The sequence below is a fragment of the Canis lupus genome, chromosome 11 (genome assembly GCF_003254725.2).
Source record: "Canis lupus dingo isolate Sandy chromosome 11, ASM325472v2, whole genome shotgun sequence".
In the NCBI taxonomy this organism is placed as follows: Eukaryota; Metazoa; Chordata; class Mammalia; order Carnivora; family Canidae; genus Canis; species Canis lupus.
The window spans coordinates 16,338,204-16,360,642 of NC_064253.1; the positions used below are offsets into that span (position 1 = coordinate 16,338,204).

A 22,439-nucleotide genomic window follows, 5' to 3' on the forward strand; every position below is an offset into this window, starting at 1 on the left:
CAAACTCTTTCAATGACTCCAAAGGAGAGTGGGGAGCTGTAGTTGTGTGCCTGTAAGTGGCAAGATGCTACTAGTACCCTGAGAGGTACCTCTATGGGAGTCAAACTTAGTGTTCAGAGAGATGTTGGACTCACTCTAAGGACTCAGAGTCCTAGGCAATGTCTAGATCAGTCTAGATCCATACATCCAAGACCGGTAAAACAAACACCACCTCTCCTGGGAGCAGTATTTAACAATGACATCATGTGGACAGTCAGAAGCAGTGGGAGCTGATCAGACTCACTTTCTTTCTTGCTGGGATATGAAAGCCAGGTTCTTGCCTCTTCCCTGCTCCCTAATGTTCTTAGAGGCCAGAAAAGGCAAACAAAGCAGAAAGAATTCAAGAGATTGCTTGAAAAGAATAAAAGAAAAGTGGCTTTAATTTAATACCCAGTGTGCAGAGGAATTCACCCAAGATGGACAAAAATAATCGGGCCTAAATGATAACAAAAAAATTTTTAGTACTTTGAGAAGAGGTCTTGAACACAGAATGTCTATACCTGGAGTTGTTCAAGTTCCATTGTGGCTTGTAGTCAGACACATGATCTATTTGGGTCCTAAAGTCAGGCAATGACTAGGATCTTCCACATCTGAATAATGCACTATAAGTTAGTTCTAGGCTTGATAACAAAGACCAAAGGGCAGTCTTTTCTTTGTCCAGAAAGAAATCTAGAATGATGGAAAAATATTAATTCTTAGAAGTTTCAGGACAAAGACATGGTTTATAAAGCTTAGAATTGTTTGTAGGACCATCTGAAACTGAGAAGTTTTCTCTACACTCAGAGGTATATTAGAATGACTGCCAGAAAAAATTAAGACTCTGAAAACCAAAAGCCAAATCTAACAGTACTACTGGACATAAGCACTTCTCTTTTTAAATACTTATCATTTATATCATTTCAAGGATATTTCTTTAGAAACACCAGGAAACTCAATGAAAAAGAGTGTAAAGAATGGATAGAAAACAAGAGCACTAGAAAATTTATAGTAAAGATACATGTGGGATACCTGGCTGGCTCAGTCCATAGAATATGCTACACTTGATCTCAGGGTTGTGAGTTTGGGACTCATGTTGGGTGTAGAGATGACATAAAAATAAAATCTTTTTAAAAAAGGAAAAAATACACGTAAAAAAGATTGATAAGAACAAAGAAAGAAAGAAAAAAAACCAAAGAAAGAAATGCAAGATAAAATTACATCAGAGTACAAGGAAGATAGAACCTAGAAGGTCCCCAAACATAGTCTATGCCTTGAGAAAACTACTGGTATTATACTCTTTTAGGGGGAAACTCCTCAAGACAAAAGGATAGCCAAGAGATATGAATGCATTTAGTCTAGAAAAAAATAATGAGCGGGAATCTTGAAATAAGATCCTAAATGTAGAACTAATTATTTTTCTTTTAAGTACAAGACCAATATTTATTTATTTATTTTTAAAGATTTATTTATTTAAAAGTACAGGGTATGAACAGGAGGGAGAGGGAGAGAGATAAATCTCAAGCAGACTCTGTGCTGAGTGCAGAACCCAGTGTGGGGCTCCATCCCACTACCCTGGGATCATGAACTGAACTGAATCAAGAGTCAGATGCTCAAATGACTGAGCCACCCAGGTACCCCCAAAGCCAGTATTTATATAGCCTCGTGTTTGCATTCATAATTAGGTAAAATGAGAGGTGGCACAGTGAGTCACCCACATATGCAGTCATCGATCTGGTCAGAATATATGTTGAATTCTCTGATCACTAATTGAACAGCTCTAAAAGATGGCACACGGAAATCTTCCACAGCGTATAGTCTGGGTCAGGCCCTCACTTCCATGAAAAATAAATTCATTTCTTTACAAAGAGCTTGGAGCTTCAGAGGGAAACCTACAGGTTGAATCTCAGCTCTCATCTCAAGGAAAGTTGAAAAGGGTTAGTTGCTGCCAATTATTAAATACTTCCATTGTCGGCTATTTGGTGGTGAGGTGTCATTTTAAAAAACTGGTTTCCCTGATAATTATGCAGCATAGGATTTATGTTCTAACTTCTCTGAGATGTGGTCAGTGGTTTCCCAGGTATGAAACAGAAGTAGGTTCTTTGCAAAACTATATTCTCCAGTCCCTCTTCACAGCATCAAGTTCTGATTTTGGAAAACAAAACTCTCAGTGAGGACATCATGATTGATCTAATTAGTAAACTGGATCCCTTTAAGAATTGTTTTTGAGTAACACTTGACATGAAATGAATCATTTCATTAATAGCCAAGCAAAAGAGCTTGTAGAATTTCACTCTCCTTGTCACCACCCCCTAATCCTATGAACTGATTGGGCTATTAAACAGTTATGAAACACATTTGCGAGAACCAAAGTCAAACACATAAAGGACATGTTAAGCATCCGGCAGGTACAAAAAGTAATCCTGTGTTACAGAACAGAAGACAAAAAGAATAATTGTGAACTAATCCAAGTAAACAGGATGTGCTGTCCTAATCAATTTAAAGTCAAACACAAGGATCTGTCAATCTGAATCAGGAAAGAAAACAAGGAAAAATTTCCCTCAGCCAGTATTCATTCAACAAGAGTGCCAGCAATGGTGGATGCATGACAAGGGAGGCTAGTGGGGTTTCATTGTTGCATAGATCCTCATTTCTAAAGTCTCACCTTGTTAAGGCTTTACTCTCTGACATGGGCAAGACATTCATTCATTTAACAAATATGTATTATTGATTCATACAGTGAATCAGGTTCCTAGCACACTGTATTTAATGCTTTCTTTTTTTTTATAAACTAAAGAACAATAACTACCCTTGCTTGCTAGTAAAATATGTGGAAATAATTTTGGATGCGACAAAATGACTCAGTTCTGGTTTATGTTTGATTAGTTGGTAAAAATGTGGCCATTAGCAAGCTAGAATCTTGGTTTTCTCATTTGTAAAATGGTTTGTAAACAACTGCTCCCATGTACTGCCAAGTATAAGCTCTTATAAAATTTTAAGTGTTGATAAATACTAGGCTAATTGTATGTTTTTCAACCAGAAGGGTGTGTTGGGCTTTTGAATGTCAGAGAAGTTTTGTTATAGAAAAGGATGGTTGGTAATTCCATCCTCCCCTTTGCTCTACTACTTCTCAATAGGCACTTGTAATACCTCGTCCTTCCCTTTGACAGTGACGGGCATACAGTGGAAGCCAGCCCTATTTTGTCACATAATCAGAAAGTTGCCAGAACCTCAGTCTGAAGCTGTGGTAACCATGCCCATACCATGTAAAGAATGGTGGTTTGCAGAATTAAGCCAGAACTCTGCTTCTCTAGCAGAAATGAGAGACAAAGAGAATTCTGATGGAATGTGAACTACTTCAAGTCTTCTGGAGACCTCACCAGGGACATCTTTCAGTTCTAATAAATCTTTCTTGTGTAAGCTAATTTGGATTGGTTTCTGTCACCAATGCAATGGCTGACCCATTGAAAAAGGCAGAGAAACTTACATTTTCATTGGGCTTGGATTATATGCTAGCTCTTTTTTTTTTTTTTTTAAGATTTTATTTATTTATTCATGAGAGTCACGGGGGTGGGGAGGGAGAGAGAGAGAGAGAGAGAGAGAGGCAGAGACACAGGCACAGGCACAGGGAGACACAGGCTGCATGCAGGGAGCCTGACTTGAGACTCAATCCCGGGACTCCAGGATCACGCCCTGGGCCAAAGGCAGGCACTTAACTGCTGAGACACCCAGGGATCCCCCTATATGCTAGCTCTAAGAATGCATGGGATTGTAAAAAGTGGTCAGAACTCTTTTCTAAGGGACATTCAAAGCCATAGTGTCTGGCTTTGGTGAAAAAGAGATAGATGTTGATTTGTGGACAGGGCAGTAGGTCTGAAGTTTGTCTAAGGTCTGAGCTCAGGCCCCCAAAGCTATGCCATCTTGACCTTTAAGCCACAATTAAGGTATTAGAGGCATAAACAGGATGTTAATCCTGGCAATGCAACCAGGTAAGTTTTTGACTTTGAGCCACTCATATAGCTTCTCTAGGGCTGGTTTGCATCTACAAAATAAGGGTCTTGCACTACAAAGTGCTGTAATTCCTGAAGCTATCCTGAAAATTTGTCCTAAACAAACTAAAAAATGGACTCTAAGAAATGCTAGGAGTAGTGTGGATGGGGAGAGATTTAGAAGAAAATGGTCAATTAGGATTATGTTTCCTTTAAATAATATTTATAACATCCATAATAACTAAAACCTACAGTATTATGAGATGACAGGCACTGTTTGAAATGTTGACTCATTTAATCCTCATGTCAACTCTGTGAAATAGACACTATTATTATCCCCAATTTATAGCTGAAGAAACCAAGGCACAGAGGTGAGTAGCTTGCCCGAGGCTACACAATTAGCATGTCAGAAATAAAAACCTAACTAATGCAATTAGCATCCAAAATCCAAGCTCTTAATAACTGCATTATACATCTATTGTTAAGTGTGCCCACTTCTCTGCCTGACACAAAGTAAAACTCAACAAGTGCTCATTAACTTTTAGCAGATGAATCAAGTGACCTTTGTAAAGGTCATTTCTTTCAAAGCCATTGTGGCTGTAGTGGAGATACCTACCCACAGAGTTAGATATATTCTATTGGGGATATTTTCCAGCCATACACCCAAATGAACCCTCCTTTTTGTCATGTTCCCACCAGAGTTCTTAGAGCATTATGTGCAAAGCCTAATAACTTTTTGTTAAAGATAGGACAATCTCTGTGTATTTCCTTGGAAAATGGATTATACTAAACACACTGGCTTTTGACAAGCACTCCTACCTCATGTCAATGGGTAAAATCAGGAAACAAAGTCTTGGAGACAAGAGCAGAGAAAAAGAATCTGGTCATTAAAAATAAAAATACTATTTGTTTTCTTTCTCATTTGTTATATGAAGGCACTATTTTCTCTCATTAGAGTTCTACATAAAAAAGCCCTTTAAATTATTACTTTCTTAGCTCTCAGTTGGCAGAAACAACTTCTAGAACTTGTCTACAATTTGGACCATGTCCCTATAATAAGATTTGCTGAAGAAAAATATTAAGTAGGGACGCCTGGGTGGCTCAGTGGTTGGGTGTCTACCTTTGGCGCAGGGTGTGATCTCTGGGCCCCAGGATAGAGTCCCACGTCAGGCTCCTGCAGGGGGCCTGCTTCTCCCTTTGCCTATGTCTCTGTCTCTCTTTCTCTGTGTCTCTCATGAATAAATAAATAAAATATTAAAAAAAAAAAGAAACAGTATTAAATAAATTGGAATTTAGATCAGAGTAAACTTTGATAAGTGACTTGACTATCCCTTTAAACTAGAATCAGATTTTCCTACATTCACTTTACTGTAAAGAATTCTATTGGTAGACTTAAATTCAGTGGTTTCAGAAAACCACTTCCTCATCAGAATACTGAGATAAAGTTTATTAGTCCATACCAGCAGAGCTTATCTAAGCAATGGAAAAGACCATTGTAATTATTATCTACTATGTGGTTTTACAAAAGAGCCGAAGTTTAGCAATTCATACTTCTATCGTACAACAGCTTTGAGGATCTAAGGAACAAAATGGCTTAAAGGTTAATTCAAACTCAAACTATGACAATTACTAGGGTTTGGAAAATTTGGATTATAAGGACAACCAATAGCTCTCATGTGATCAGAACAATAGCTGTGGAAAAAAACTATTAGATCACTCCATCTACTGATCCCCCTGCCGGTTCTAGAGAAGCAATTAGAGCCTCCCTTGCTCTGGTGTGGCTTCACAGAGCTCAAAGGGACAGCTTTAACTCCTTGTGGTGTAGCCAGGCTGGCGGTGGGCAGAGTTGTGGTGCTGCCTGTCCAGAAAGCGGGGATGAGATGGGAGTGGGAGGGAGGAAACACCACCCAAGCTGACCGGACTGAGTCTGTAGGTGCTCAAATGTGAACCTTAAACAGGATATGTCAGGATTTCTTGCGCAGAAGTTCCCCGCATGTGGAAACACAGCTGGCGAGCAACACCTCTCCAAGCCCTGAAGACACAAACACTCCAAACAGGACAGCCTACTGCGTTCAGCCCATAGAAAAGCCCTGCCTGTTTAATCTCAGAAGTCTCTCCAGCTGCACCGGAATACAGGTGCAAGTCTTTACTTGTCAGATGACTTCTGAATTATTGGCAGGAGCTGTGTGACTGTCGTGGCTGTAATACTCTCTAGATGGAGATGCAGCTTTTCTTCAAAACTGTGCTAGAGGTTTGAGAGAGCCCCTACAGTGATGATAATCCCAACGTCACAAAAAGGTTGTGAGCGCCAGAAAATGAGAGTTTTTACTGTGAGAGTTATTTACTGTTACTCTCCTGCCCAGAAAATTAACTAATAAAAACTGAATTGAAAAGGTGACTCCTCCCTTCCTCCCTTTTGACAGTTTGAACAGATAAGAGTGATCCAGAGATGCTAGGCTGGAAATACATTTTTGACCTTGGGCCCAAATTTAGATGGCTTCAGAAGTATTCCATTTCAAAGAAGGTAGCAGAAACCTGTGGGAGGAATCTTCGATCTTTATTTTGAGGGGTGAGATGAGGCTCGTCTTTGCCCTATGGGGCCACACACTCTTAGAACAGTGTTCATAGCTAATACTGTAGCCAGACTTGAAGATGGCCTCTAACCATCTCTGCCTCATGGTATTCAGACATTAGAATAGTTCTCTGACACTTTGTTCCAAAGTTGCAACAACAGAATATAGCACAAGTAATAATATGTCATGTCTGAGATTAGGTTTTAAGAGGCTATGGCTTCCCTTGGGGTATTCCCCACCTGCCAGCCCTTGCTTTATCATTCACTCAGGGAGAGCAGTGTGCCATATTTAAGCAGCCTTATGGAGAGGTTCACATGACCAGAATTTGCTGGTCTACCAACAGCCAGTGAGGAACTGAGATCCACCAGCCACTGTGTGAGTGAGCTTGGAAGCAGACTCACTAACCCCAGTCGAGCCTTGACATGACGGCAGCCCCAGCCAACTGCTTGGCAGCATTATCGTAAAAGCCTTTGAGCCAAAACCACCCAGTTCAGCTACACCCGGATTCCAAAATAAGTTGCTACATTTCAGGGTAACTTTGTTAGTCAGGAACAGATAACTAATATATAACTACAGAGCCTGTACTCCTTCACATAGTAGATATTCTACAAAACTCTCTTGGCTATAGGCATGAAGGAAGCAAATGTGGACATAAATAGCTAATGAAGAGTCCAATTGGATTACAACATTTTTTCAGTGGCCCTTGATTTAAATATTTCTGTCCAGCTACCCCAGAACCAAAACCATCATCCTTGCCTCTTGGAGAAGACTGCATCGTCCCTTTCTAGTTTGACTATTACTGATTTTAGTTGAAACAGAGCTGTGCTCCTCTAGGTTATTTTAAGCTATCCCTTAGCTGCCTGAAATGTTCCCATTCCACATCCATTTGTTCATTCATTCAACAATAATGAGTGCCACTATTCTAGATGCTGGGGCTATAGCACTGAACAAAACCAATAAGGCTCCTAGCCTCAGAAGCTTACATCTAGCATACTGCCCTGATAAGCTCTCTCCCTGTCCTTCTGACCTTTTCTACCAGCTCCCTGGGCCCTGAGTCTCTATCTAAGCTCTTGCTTAAGAGGACCCAGGACTTGACAACCCTTTCAATGGGAGCCTGAAAGACACATTTCTTCTGTAAGAGGTAGCATTTATAACAACTCTTAGCAATTACTGGTAGGCATTTAGCCCATAATCAACAACTGCCTAATGCACAGTTATGGGCATGGCACATTCATTGGAGGTAGGCATTTGACCCACATACCTTGCTTCCATACTGCTAATGTATATGTTCCTCACACCTCACACAGTCTTAATAAATCATATTTTATTAGCTGATAGACATTATGATGTGACATTTTCTGCCCAATATCTAACTGGACTTGGACCATGCAGATCAGTAAGATACAAGCAATTCAATTACATAAAAATTGGATAATAGTACCTGAAATGCATTATGTGCCTGAGATGATTTTTCTATCCTCCTTGGATCATCTTTATTCTAGCACAAAGTCTAAGTTAGAGGAGAACTATTCATGTTTCCTAGGTCATGGAATCTAGAAAAATATATATGTTATGAAAACATGCACAAGACAGTATTTCCTGACTCAGCCTCAATCGGCTTTGGTTCCTCCCAAGAAGTATGAAAATTCTCAAAAAAACTGTTTTTTCTGTGTTCCACAAGGACTCTGGCTGGTACTTTTCTTCTCCTGTCCTAGATTCATTCCCACTGTGGACAATAAAGTCGACAGCCACACCGATGCCCACTAAAGGCCCAAAGCCCCCTGCTAAGGCTGCACACCTCTGAGCCAAGGACGTTATCTCCTGAAACTGTGAGGCCCCTTTCGGGCAAAGCTGCTGAAACTATTACATAGGAACCAGGCATTAGTCTGGGTGTGAAGGAATCACTTGAGGGGCTGGCCAGTCTCACTTCTTTTCTCTAGTACTGGTTACCTTTTCTTTCTGAAAATGAAATTTGGCTCAGGCTACTCGTAAACATACCACTTCCCTACCTGCTTTTCGCAAAAATTTCAGACTTGTTCATGTGGGCCTAAATGCTAAGTGAGCTTAGTTTAGGCTTAAGCTAAGATCCCTGATTTAAGGGTATCCTAGGAAAACTACTTTTCGGCCAATTTAACTGTGTGCTTCCAGAATAACATTATTTGTGAAAGTCACCAGAAAGCCTGGAAAACTTCAGCTGGCAAAAGCATACAGACCAAAAACTGAATGCATTCATTAATCCTGCTTAAATTTATTGACAAAAACCTATTTCCTGCCTTCAACATTTTCATTTCTAGAATTAAGTTTTTGAAACAGAGTTAAGGGTTTTAATATCTTATTCAGTAGATTAATTTTTAGAAAGCCTTTGAAAAATAGGATGACAAGTTCGGCCCATTATAAAGAGGAGAAACTTTGTTTTAGAGAAAGTGAATTTTTTTAGTTGCCAGAAAAGGAAACTCTAAAGTTGATGTTATGTTTAGCTGTGATTTTAAGCAACAACATATAGTTTCTTTTCTGTGGTTCAGAGATAAAAGAGGGTTTTAACGAAACAGGTAAGACCATGAATTCAAATTACATTCATAGCTTTTTCCTCTTACCCTGCTTCCTCATTACTTGCGTGTGTTCTATTTATTTCCTTAAAGTTACATTTTATAAGACAAATTTGTTTTTCATAAAAGATACATGTTGGATTAAATATACCTCAAGATAAGATAAATTAATTAAGATGAGGAAAATTTATAACCCAAAGCTATGAAAAAGAAAATTATGGGAGTAGATAGATTCAAAACTAAAATAACCATGATATTTTGGTATTGTATTAAGCAACAAATGGAATAATAGACTGACAACTTTGCGTTTTCCTTGCCAGTAGTTCATAAAAGTACCATTTGTAATTTGCATTCTATATTGACCTAAAAGATTTTTAAAAAATTAGTCCTTATACACTCAGAAGAGTTCCTGACTGATGAACATACATAATCATTTTAGATAATGAATTAATAAATATATCTGGAGATATCAGAAAGTAGAAATAATACATCTTGAAAAAATGTATTAAGAAGTTATAAAACATTTATATTGATTATTTCAGAGTAGGAGAAAGGTCATTGTTTTCTTCTTTCTACTTTTTTTGTTACTATATGGTTTTATATAAAAAAAACAGATTTTACATTAGAGAAAAGTTTAAAAAGAAGAATAGGAAAACAACTGCCCAACCCCACTGTTACTTTTGTCCCTTTCCTTTGGTAGAACATAGCAGTAATGAGCTAACTGAAAACTGGTCCAGTTCAGCTCTTCTCATTCAGGTGCTGATCCTACAATGCCCCGTGGGATTATGTAGAATGGTACACACCTAGGAGCCAGGCTAAGCATGCAGATTGTTCTCCCTCCCTCTCTCTCTCTCTCTCTTTTTGTATACTAACAACTACCTCAAGCGACAGGTGATTATTGCCCTTTTTTGTTAACAGAAGATGACAGTCACCTTTAGGATATAGCAAGCAAAGTGTGACTTAAAGCCTGACTACCTTTAAGGAGAGAAGGTCACAATGCCAGGATGGATCATGACTAAGAGGAGAGCAATATTCAAAGGGAGCAAATATCTTCTCCAGAATTTTGGACTTTATGGTAAGCTTTTCTGTGAATAAAGATCTATGCATTGCCTTTTAGAACACTTCCATTTTTATATTATATTCTTCTATCGGTGAGCTATGAGTTCAGAATACAGACCCATAACTCACTAGTTTTATTTCCCTGCCTCCAAGCAGAAAGCAAAAAATGGAGCCATTAAATGCCTATGAAAAGAGAAAAAGAATCTGTATGTACAGGCATGTTCTCTATAAATATAAATAGCAGGATATCAGACTAGAGAAGGTATAAGATTATTTCAGTGGTATCCAGACATTAATGAAAGCCAATTTGCAATTAGGTAATTAACATAAGAGCCAGTGGTAACAAGCAATGTGTACCTATTCCAAACATCTTTGCTACAAATTGCTGTTAAAAGCTTCTCCCTGCATTTTCTTTGTCTTTCCAAGGAATGGTGATGATATAAGGTAATTCACAGTGACTGCAGAATGCTGCATGTTATTTCATGCAGGCCATTTAGTAACTATGTCAGGTAACCACACAGCAAACCCTTTTAATTACAAGATGGAACAGCTTCCGTTACTATGCTTCAGGCTCTCTAGTTAACCTTGAACTAAAGGTTCATTCTTACAGTTTTCATTTGTCCCCAGTTGTGCTCCACCAGGCTGCCAGGGCTGAAATGACTGGTTGTAGGTTCTGGAGCTTCAGACACACGGGGATGCTCCCTCATCTCTATGCTGGGTACCGCAGGCTTGGCTGCAAATGCTGCTGGGATCCACCTGGTCCTACTTATCAACACTCGACAAATTCTGCTACTCACAGGCTCCATGAAGAAAGTAAAAATGTAATTTTTAAAAAAAATGTAATTGTTGATGACTCAGGCCCCACTGAGGAACAAACGGAACAGAGCTTCCCTAACAGCAAATTTAAGCAAAATACATGCATACCTACATATATTCATTGTCAGTAATATAGAATTCGGGGTTACTTCCCTCTAGCATTCTTTCTCATTTTTCCTCACTAGAAAATGGTGATTCATTTAGCTATGTGTGGCTAAGAAAAATGCATCTACCACATTTAGCTATGTGTAGCTAAGAATCATACACCAGCTATAGTCTTACATATGCCTTCTTTTTTTTCCATCACCTTAGTTACATGTTATCTGCTGAGAGTCCTCTATTTTGAGATTGCTCCATTTTGTATCTTAGTATGTGTCAGGGCAGTTGTTTCCTTTAGCAAAGGTTGACATGCTAATTTGCAGGGCATATTCAGTGTCTTGGATGGTAACTACTCAAAATTCAATTTTCAAATGCACATAATGAATTGTATTTATAGCTCTGGCTATTGCTCTTCATTATTTTGTAGGGAACACATACCGAAAGTTGGAAACAGAGACCTTCGTGGACCCTCTGTAAAATACCTGCCTCTGTGAATGGCTGCCCTCGAGTGCCCTGGCTTTTGACAGTGCAAGAATGACTGCCTTTTGGGGCTGGACTGTACTATGGGGGAGAAACTAGATCCTATTTGTGCAGAAATGGATCACCTCATTGAGAGCTTTCTGTAACTACAACTACCAGAGGCCTATTGCTTAACTATTTCATGACCACATTAATATAGAGTAACACTGTTATGTGTAAAAGAAGCCTCCATCTTTTTTTTTCCTTCTTTCCGTGAGGCTTAGGGGGATGGGCAGTGACAGAGAGTTTAAGTGAAATGTTTTGATCCACATTAGAAAAGTTTTAGTTTACCTACAAATTGCATACTAAAAGTTAAAATATTTCACATTGCAGAGAAATAACAACATGGTTTTCTTGACCTTAAAAGACTCAACATTTCTCATTTTCGTAAAGGCTGATAGCTAACCTTATCCTGCCTTGGAGTCCTGAGTTAAAGAGGCATCCCCAGCAAACATGTCCTAATCTACTTCTCCTTCAGGATCAAATTCTTCCTAATGGGGCCCTTCTCCTAATTTCCTGTCTTGTTTCAATACTCCCCTGGTCTGAACTTATAGAGTCTTCCTTGACTCATACTCACAAGCCCCACACATATTATCAGGTAGTAAAATCTTGTATTTTTCGAACCAAAAAGACAGGAAAGATATATTCAATTTTTAAAACACCTAGTGTAAATTATATATTTACCCACAAAACCACAGAGATGTATTTGTTTTGGCTGGAATTATTTTACATCAGCAAAGTAACTTATTATCTCAGGATTATTAAAACATTCCACTGGCTTTTGATGGCATCAGAAGAATTCTTGAAACATGAATTGTAGATTAGACTTAAACTTAAAATGTTCATCAGGTAATTGACCTTGGATATGGGTACAGTGACAAAGACCTGCAACTGAATGCAGTAAAATTTTATAGGTCTGCTCATTTGGTGCTTATCACAACCAGAACAATAATGTGACTTTGAGCCCTAGATGATTATTGGATGTTCGTTACAATCTGAATGCATTATAATAGGAAAAATAATAACCTCAGATGGAACATTTTTTCCCCTTGTTTAGTTAAATCCAGTTTGCTTCATTAACAAAATCTTTGGAATTATGGAATCACAGTTGGTAGAAAGACTGGGAATCACTAGCATTGCTGAGCTATAAAATTGCTCTTGTGTCCATCACAAATCCAACTGCAATTGCCCTAGTTGACTTCCTTCCCTTTTAGTTGGCCGTTATGGAAGACTTCTACGTAGGCTTCCATCCTTTTGCCTCTCTTGGTTATATATACTTCTACTCCATCTTGATCCAAAATTTTCAACCCATCTCTATTAAACATCCTAAGTATAAAACTCCTTAGCCTGGCATTTAAGCCTCTGAAATCTAACTGCAACCTGCATGCTAAGCCTTAACTGCCATTACTGCCTAACAAAATGTGTCAGTGAAAATATACTGCTTCCTATTATTAAGCATAGCAGCTAGGCATCAACTTCTGAGTTGTTGCTCTGTGGGTTCAGATCCTACACTGCTGTTCATTAGCTATAATGTTGTTATCTATTTTTTAAAAAAGATTTTATTTATTTATTCATGAGAGACAGAGAGACAGAAAGAGAGAGAGAGGTAGAGGGAGAAGCAGGCTCTATGCAGGGAGCCGGATGCGGGACTTGATCTGGGGACTCCAGGATCATGCCCTGGGCTGAAGGCAGGCGCTAAACCGCTGAGCCACCCAGGGATCCCCCTCATTAGCTATAATGTTAAGCAAGTTCTTCAACTTCTTTAAACCTTATCTCCTCATTGGCAAAATTTAAAAAACTCAAAACATTAGTAATCTCTATTGTTACTTAAAGTGCTCTTTAGTTCTTTTTTTTTTAAAGATTTATTTATTTATTCATAAGAGACACAGACTGAGAGACAGGCAGAGACATAGGCAGAGGGAGAAGCAGACTTCTTGCAGGGAGCCTGATGTGAGAGACTCGATCCCAGGACCTAGGATCACGACCTGAGCCAAAGGCAGGCGCCCAATCGCTGAGCCACCCAGGTGTCCCAAGTGCTCTTCAGTTCTTTCCCTTCCAATATGCTCATCTCTTTCCCTGGGGGAAGGAGTCTCTATTCTTTTCACACTTTATCAAAAATGTTGAGCATGGTGTCCAGCAATCTGTATTTTAACACATCCTCCAGATAATCCTGTGCACAGTAAACTTTGAGAATCTATATTTATCTCAGTGCTACTACCTAAATTTTTCTTTATGCCTCCCTGGGAGCCTGACCTTTTCTGCCATCCAAACCCTGAGTGTGCTTCATACCCTCCCTTAACACTTACCTTCTTTGCATTGTATTAACTAAATGTGTATATTCACCTTATTTCCCCCCTTAGCCTTGCCAAGTTGTGAACTCTTTACCAGGAGGAGTTTTGCTCACTAATCTTCAAAAAGGAAGCAGGGCTTAACCAAGTTTCTTTCAAATATTTGTTTGGCAGAATTGAATCAAATTATCTTAGCACTCAAGGTATTAGAGACTGAATGAAGAACTAGAAATAGAAGGAAAACTTTTTTTTTAAATAACTACTAAGAAGTTTCCTGCTGGAAAATAGAGCAGCAACATGGATTAAATGCTTCAAGTTCTTACGGGAAGCAGAGTTTCAAGATAGGTAGAGGAATAAAATTTCTAACCTTGCAATCACCTCCTCATTCCTTGATTCTGTAGTGTGAGCCATTTTTTAAACATAATTTTCCAGATGCATGATGATGAGTGGCCAAATGTAATATCAAGGCATTTTTGAGGCAAAATGAATGAGCAAGGCTATGGTTTCTATGTAAGAGCTTCCTATCTTGTCTGCTTATAAAAGGCATATATAGTATTTTTCACATTTCCCATTTTTGCTTAAGTAACTTTGAACTTGGGAATGAAGCCAAGCTTGGCCTACTGAATAACAAATCCAGTTAAAACAACACATAGTCTCTATTCTTTCTGAGTGCATGATGTTTGTCATGCACAAAAGGAAAGAGTCCTACTTGTTATAACATCACTCACTAATTAGTACCAATAAGCAATTTTTAAAAAGAAGAAACTAGTAGCTACCCAGACTTTTTCAAATTATGCGTGCACAGTTGTATTTATATATTAATGAAATCATTATGAGCAAAAACACTTTTTGATTGATTGGATACTATCATCTAAACTGATAGCTGGGCAATTACTGAACACAAGCCTAATTTCCAAGCAGTTTTCTAAGTTAGTGTTACTTTCAAAGAATATAAAAGGAATCCATTGCAATCAGTGAAAACTTGATTTCTTTTCATCTAGTGCTTTTAGCTGTATTATTTACTTTCTTCGGAGGCACCCTTAAGTTCTCCATGACATTAGCAAATTGATACACAGCCTGAACTCATATGTAATCAAAAGCAGTGGTAACCTCCATTTCTAACTATCTCTATCAGATTGTTTTCTCCCCTTTGACTGAGATTCATGTGCTGCTGCCCTGACACATTTGAGGCCGAGTCTATATGAGGAAAAAATGCAGATGTCTCTCATCTTTTCAACTTCTTCACCACCTTATTACTTAACTTTCTTCATTCATTATTTGAGAAAAAACAATTGTCACTTTAAATGTTCAAGAGGTGGCTGAGAAAGCCCATGCAGTATGACTTGTAATGTTTTTATGAGATGAATTGATTGATTTTAGAGAGAGAGAGCATGTGAGAGAGAGTGGGGAGAGAGGCAGAGGGAGAGAATCTTCAGTCAAAATCCCTGCTAAGCATAGAGCCCATGTGTGGGCTTTGATCCCAAGACCTATGAGATCATGACCTGAGCTGAAACCAAGATTTGGACACTCAACAAATTAAGCCACCCAGGCACCCATACTTTTTTCTTTTTTTTCCTATTTCTGAGGTCCTCAGCTTTAGAGATTATTCTAAAAGGGTCTAGAAAAAGCTCTTGGAAAAATTCTTAGATAACACCTAAAATGTTCTGGGACTATTCTGCTTGCTGTGACTGGTTATGCATCAAGATGAGAGCAGAGTTTACAGTGATGCCCTGCTCCTGAGTCACAGAACGAATAATCAGCACACAAAAGTCTATTCATCTGCTAGTAAAAGCCAAACAAAAGTAATGGTTCCAGAATCCTTACATTCAGTATAGGTAGACTCAGTTTCCAGAAAGAAAGAAAGAAAGAAAGAAAGAAAGAAAGAAAGAAAGAAAGAAAGAAAGAAAGAAAGAAAGAAAGAAAGAAAGATGGGAAGGAAGGGGGATCATGAAATAACAGCTTTCTTGTCAGAAAGAACATAACAGAAAATGCAGATTCTATTGGAGAGATCTAAGAAGAAATACAGATTATAAAAGCAGGGACCAACCTTGAAAACATCATGGTAAGTGAAATGAGCCAGCTACAATAGGATTCCACTGAATATCTAGAGGTATCTAGAATTGGCAAATTCATGGAAACAGAAAGTAGAAAAGGTGTTACCAGGAACTGATGGGAGAGGAGAATGGGAAGTTAGTATTTAATGGGTGCAGGGTTTGTTTGGAATGATGAAAAAGTTCAGGAAATGGATATTGGTGATGATAGCGCAACACTGTAAATGTACTTAACGCCATCTAATTATACACTTTAAATTGGTTAGAAGGGTATATTTTGCCATGTACATTTTACCACAGTAAAAAAAAAATTATATATAATGAAAACAAACCAGCAAATGCAAAAAGCAAGCTAGGACATCATGTGACACAAAGTGACTGATGCTTACATGTTATGAACCTGGAGGCAAGGAAAAAGAATTTTCAGAACTAATAGAGGTAATTCAACTATATTCTCATCTCTAAGAATTATTCACATTTTCCATAGAGGAAAAAACAATAGAAGGTCAAATAATAGAACAGAAAAACACCAAGGACTGAGTAGTGCTATTTCTGAGATGGAGGTAAGATAAGTAGAACAGATTATGATAATATCTTGTCTATTTACAATGATTTTATTAAAGTTAATGTATTCCTTAGACTATCATCCTTACTTGTGAAGACCTGATAAATATCGGCTGGAAAGTAAGAGAGTCTTTACCATAAAGTCCAGGCATATGAGGTTGAAGTGCAAATGGTGAAATTGTATTTAAAGTTCAATAAAGAAAGGAAACAAAAGACAAAATTAGAAAATCTGGCCCTGTAAGTTTTGTCCAACATTTGAGAGATTCAGTCATTTGAAAATTTACACATCTTTAGAAACAGTTTAAACATTCAGCATCTAGCATGAAAAAGTGATTGGTAAGCATGCTCCAGGATCACAGAAAAAGATTCACTTTGTTAATAAATAGAATGTGCTATAAAAAATACCTCTATTGTATATATCAACACAGCATTTCTTCAAGGGTGATCGCCAGACCAGCAGCAATGGCATCTCCAGGGGGACATGTTGGTGAAGCCAATTCCGGAACTCTATCCCAGAACTACTACATCAGAAACTCTGGGAGTGGGTCTAGCAGTCTGTGCTGTAATAAGCTGTACAGCAAACCACTGTTTTAGGGAAGACTGGAGCGGAAATAGTTAGGAAGCCTGCAGGTGGTTAACCAGATTGAACTGACCTGAGGGAGAATTACGGGCAGACCTCTTGCAGGAGGAAGCTGCTCTGGAAAGTGGGAAAAGCACTGTGGCCTTTGGGGGAGTATTTCCTTCTCTTTCAAGAGGTGTTCCTATTTGCCTTAGGGGAACTAGGTGTCTGCTGCTACTGTTAGTAAAACAAAGCTGTAAAAGTTCTGGGCAGTGAGTGATTCTGCTAATAAGACAGCACAAAGACTCTTCTTAATTTAAAAATATCTGCTTTTTCCTTTCCTCTGCATTTCTCCCCAATAGAAGTGTATCTGCAATTTATTTGTACATTTCTTCAAATCTTTCTGAATGTATATCCATAGCTCATGATTGCCCAGAAGACTTTTTAAGTTAGACCCACTTGTTAGACTATCCAAGAATTTCTACATCACAGCAGCTCATTTGGAGATTTAAGGAGTCTTATTAGACATGTGGCAATTTTTTTGTTCGGTTTGGTTTTTGTTTGTTTGTTTTGTCTTTGTTCTTTTTTCTGTCATGGAATGTCTGGAACTAAAGAACATATTAAGCAGATAATAAAATTCAATATATTTAGGCTGAAGTTATGAAACCCCCTTAACCTCAAATGCTGTCAAGTGATACTTTTGAAGTTCATGCACATGTATTTCTTTTATAACACCTTTAATGAACATTAGCTCTTTTCCTATGTGTCAAAAGTATTCTCACTTTTCTCAAACTGGACTAATAGGCTAACTTAATTCCACATCCTGAAGCCTGCAGCCTGCCCCTCCCCCTGCTGCCTGCCTGCCGCCTTCCCAGGTGTGTTGGCAACGTTCAGAAAGAACAAGATCCAGCACTCTTTGTTGGTTCAGGGCCTATTTCCCAAAGCATTTATGCCCCGCCTCACTTCCCAATCTCCTGACCTGTGGAATTGCCTATTCTCTGGAGCATCACATGAATTTCCAAACTGACATTACTTTGGTAATGTAGAAGAGGAAAAAATTCTCCTCTACCCTCTTAGGATCTCTGGCTGGGCTTAAGAATTAAATAGATAGAAGGCAGATTGACAGGAGAAAAGCATGCAAGTTTTATAGGAACTTACAGGAGGGGGATGGCCTTCACACGAGAATGAAAAACTGAAGTGACTGAAGCAGAAAGCACTTATACTTTTTGGACAAAGAAATGATAAACTGTGAAGAAATAATAAGATGAAGAGGCCTGAGCTGGAGGCAGTAAATTGTGGAAGTGTCAAGGAGATCCAGAGGCAGAACTTGTAGAAGATAAGGTTATCTGAGTAGGTTTGCACAGTTCTATTTCAGTGTCAATTCCAAGTCTCTGGCCATGAGAGTAAGTTCTTCTCTTCCTGGTACACTGACGGTATCTTTTTCATGGGAAATATTATGGCTTTTTTAGGTATAAAAAGGCTAAATAAGAGAGTTCTTCCTGCATATGCTGTTTTCAAGTCCCTTCAGCTCAAAATAATCAAGATTTGAAAATGGTATGTTTGGAGGTAGCATGTCCTAAACTCTTTCAGGTACTAACCTCTTGCCATAATTTGCACTGGCCCCTTGCATTATGTCTATTTCTGGAAGCTCTTGGTAACAACTGCAAAGGATCTAACAAACAGCCCATCAAGCTAGCATTTCTACCAGTCTTCCCAAAGAGAACTGGGCATCTGGAACCATTTTTTGAGTCACGTCATAAAAAAAAGTGGTTAAATGGAGGTTTTCAATGTAGTTTAAGTGATGGCTCCTCCAAAAATAAAAACAGATATTGACTCCATGCTAGTGGCTGCTGACTAAACTCTGAATACCCAGCTGCCCATCTGAGAATTTCTGATTATGGAATTTATTCGTAATGGCAAAGGTAGTGCACAACACTTAATTAGACCTTTTATTAAGGCGTGGAACATTGCTAAGCCAATGAAATTTAGAAGGGAAGAAACATTTCTAAAACTTTGGTAGAAAAGGACATCATTTTTAAATAAATCATGAAAATATGCATTGACTCTTAGAGTCAGGGTTTCAAGGAAATAAGGTAGCCTGAATAAAGAGGATTAGCTGGTGAGCCAAATGGAAAATTTAATGTACTTTTTTTTTCTTTCCTATTTTATTTTAGTTTGACCTCCTTGGAATCTATGTTTGTGGAAGAACCATGGGTTTTATGTGCCACAGCAACATTTTTATATCCCCATTACAGAGTACAGGAGCCAATCCTCTGTCTCCATGTACCACTAAAAGCACCAATGTTTGTGAGTTGTTCTATTCAATTTGAAAGTAATACTAATAAAAAACAAGAACAACAGTAATAATGACATAAAATGCTAGGCTAAGCTACCATAATAAAAACCCCAAATCTAGTGCCTTAACACAATCAACTTTTATTTCATGTTCAGAAAGTCCAATACAGTCCAGAAGGTCTGCTGTGAAGTTTTCCTTTGATAGTGACTCAAGGATCCAGGCTCCTTGCATATTCTACTTAAAGCATAATCAAGGGTGCTGCTATGGAGGTAGAAGGAGTTGCAGAAAATATACTGGCTTTTAACTGTCTTGGCTTATAAATGACACTTCTCCCCTCACATTTAATTGGTCAGACTTAGTCACATAATGCCAACCCTACAGAGCAAGGTAAGCTGGGAGGCAAAGAGCAATGTAAGAATATTTGGTGAGCCTTTCCCACAAGCAGTTATGACTTATTGACCAATACTATCTATAGTCCAAGCACTGTGAAAGTTAATTTATATGTATTATGTCAGATCCTCAAAATAACCTTTCAAGATTTCTTATTAATTTCATTTTATAAAAAAGTAAACCAAGGCTCACAAAAATTAACTAATTACTTGCATTAGCTCAGATTCTCACAGAAACCTTTAAAACTAGGGATTATTAACTCCAATTTACAAGTGAGACTCATATAGACAAATTTTCCAAAAGCCAAATGTTGAAAGTCAGATTTGAACCCTGAAAATGGTCCCATCTCCTTTCTTCTCCACATGATGTATACAAAGTATAATGCTAGGCTCTGGGAATATTAGAAACAAAAGGAAATTTGGGGACAGGGAAAGAGAGAGGTTTACTACTGCTACTATGATTGCAGATACCACATCCACAGTATGCTCTGGTGCCTCTAGAGGGTATTTATACCTGGACCAGAGATATAAAGAATAGTATTTCCAAAAGTAAAAAGTCCAGGCACTTGGCCAGACTCAGGCTTTCTTTGAAGTTAATAGCATATACAGTTTAGAATCCTCACTTTCATTGGTACCTTCCAAAGCTCTGGGAGGAACTCCAGCAACATGCTCAGATGATTTTGTATTTCTGTAAAATATAAAAATGTGACATCTTCTAACAGTAATCAGTTAAGACCACTGTCTCTTTCAACTCCTATGTCATACTGGTCACTTAACTTTTCATATTGGTGGTGGTAACTTGCCTGTAGGCATGTTTAACATCCAATTAAGGAGAAATTGAATAGAGTATAAATACATTTACTTTGGCTTCAGTGAGATATAGTCACGAATTCATAATGACTTCCCTGTGTAAATATTATTGCAAGCCATCGTTGTCTAAGAAATGGCTTTCAGGAATATTTCTAATGCTTACTATGCTCACTGGCATCACAACGCAAATGTACAGAGCTAAGAGGTGGTATTGTGACATACCGTGTCCTATGGCACCTGGCAACAGAAGTGTGTGGGTGAAGAAGGAAACAGGGAAATGCTTTGGAAAATGCTCCCAAGTCATCAGACCAGTAAAATTATGAGTGGAAGTTGCAGTTCCTACAAATGACTAGTCAAAGTAAAAGTTTTCTTTCTGTCAGGCATATATTCAATAATGCAGCAGATACAATTATAATACACCAAATTTTTTTCCCTTTGGATGGCAATTGCATGAAATCTAAAATTTATTACAATTTCTGTGTTTGGAGGAATGCTGCAGAGAGTGCCATATGTGAATGAAACTTTTAGAGGTTTCCCAAATTTGACAACAACCTATAATTTCCATGATTAATAATGGGTTGTGGAAATAAACTTCTGCAAACTACCAATGATAAAAAAAAAAAAAACAAATTTCAAATCAACCATTCTAGAGAAAAAATTACTTTATTCTATTTTCTTTACAGAAAATTATATAAAAATTTTAATGTGTTAATGTGTAAAGAGGCAATCAAAGAGCATACACCCAAAAATATTGGGGAAAGGGCAATTTAATTTTGGGTACTTAATTTAATTTGTGACATTTGTCAGCTCTTAAATTTTATGGGTATATGATTTCTTTTTCTAATTATATATTCACCTTCATACATATTTCCTGTTTTTTTCTTGAAGAATCCTCCGATTATGTCCCTGCTATAGACTGAATATGTCTCCCACCAAGTTCACGGGATGAAATCCTAATTCCCAACTAGGAGAAAGGGCCTTTTGTGAGAGGTGATTTGGTCTTGAGGGTGGAGCCCTCATGAATAGGATTAGTGCCTTTATTAAAGAGATTCCAGAGAGCTCTCTTGTTCTTTCCATCATGTGAGAACAAAGTGACAATATAGTCATCTCTGAACCAGAAAGCAAGCCCTCTGAAGATGCCTCAGTCTTAAACTTCCCAGTCTCCAGAACTGTGAGAAATAAATTTTTGTTGCTTATAAGCCACTCAGTTTATGGTATTCTGTTATAGTAGTCTCAATGGACTGAGATAGTCCCCACTCAAACCTGGATACACATCAGCTGATAAAATGCCCATGTTACTGACCCAGTAGCACTTCAATTGTTGTAACATTTGAAAATCATGAAAAAAATAAAATAATAAAGGATCTGGATAACAATAATGTAGTTAATTCAATTGCCAGCCACTTCAAAGCAAAATAAGTTTTTGATGTTTTAAATTATTCATCCCAGGAGATAAGTATTTAATCTGCAAAGACATGTGGATTTGAAAATACCCAGCCAAAGATAAAGAACAGAGTCTCTTGATTGTTACTAGCTATATCTCCACAAAGACTTAATTTATCAATCATCAGTACTATTCATCTTTAAAGGACATTTATGGCTAAATTCAGCCAAGGAATAAAGTCCTTGGGTAAAAGTGGCCTTCATAGAACTAAGAAAGATGTCCTTCTGATACATTCTACATAAAATAAAATAATTTGAACTCTCTAAGGAGAATTATAGTTTCTATCTGGCACAAAGTGAAGTCACTCTCTTGTTAGTTGGATATAGGATACTTTTAATCACCAAGATATGCAAAGAAATTGGATAGTTCCCAGGGAAAAAGGGGGAGGAACTTAATACTAACAATTTGAAGCTTAATAAATA

The 22,439-nt window shown here is 38.0% G+C and overlaps 1 long non-coding RNA gene across 3 annotated transcripts in view; it reads left to right on the forward strand.

The window, feature by feature from the left end:
* The window catches only part of LOC112650048 (uncharacterized), a 46,269-nt gene extending 26,892 nt beyond the window's left edge, over positions 1 to 19,377 (forward strand). For 2 of the 3 annotated variants that reach the window (XR_007413943.1, XR_003129913.2), the window contains 2 exons: positions 10,042 to 10,198; positions 10,810 to 11,068. This is a non-coding gene — a long non-coding RNA (uncharacterized LOC112650048). Of the gene's footprint in view, positions 1 to 10,041; positions 10,199 to 10,809; positions 11,069 to 18,547; positions 18,633 to 19,252 lie in introns of those variants that run through there. The other variant, XR_004803746.2, reaches the window with a different exon arrangement.
* The last annotated feature ends 3,062 nt before the right edge of the window (positions 19,378 to 22,439 follow it).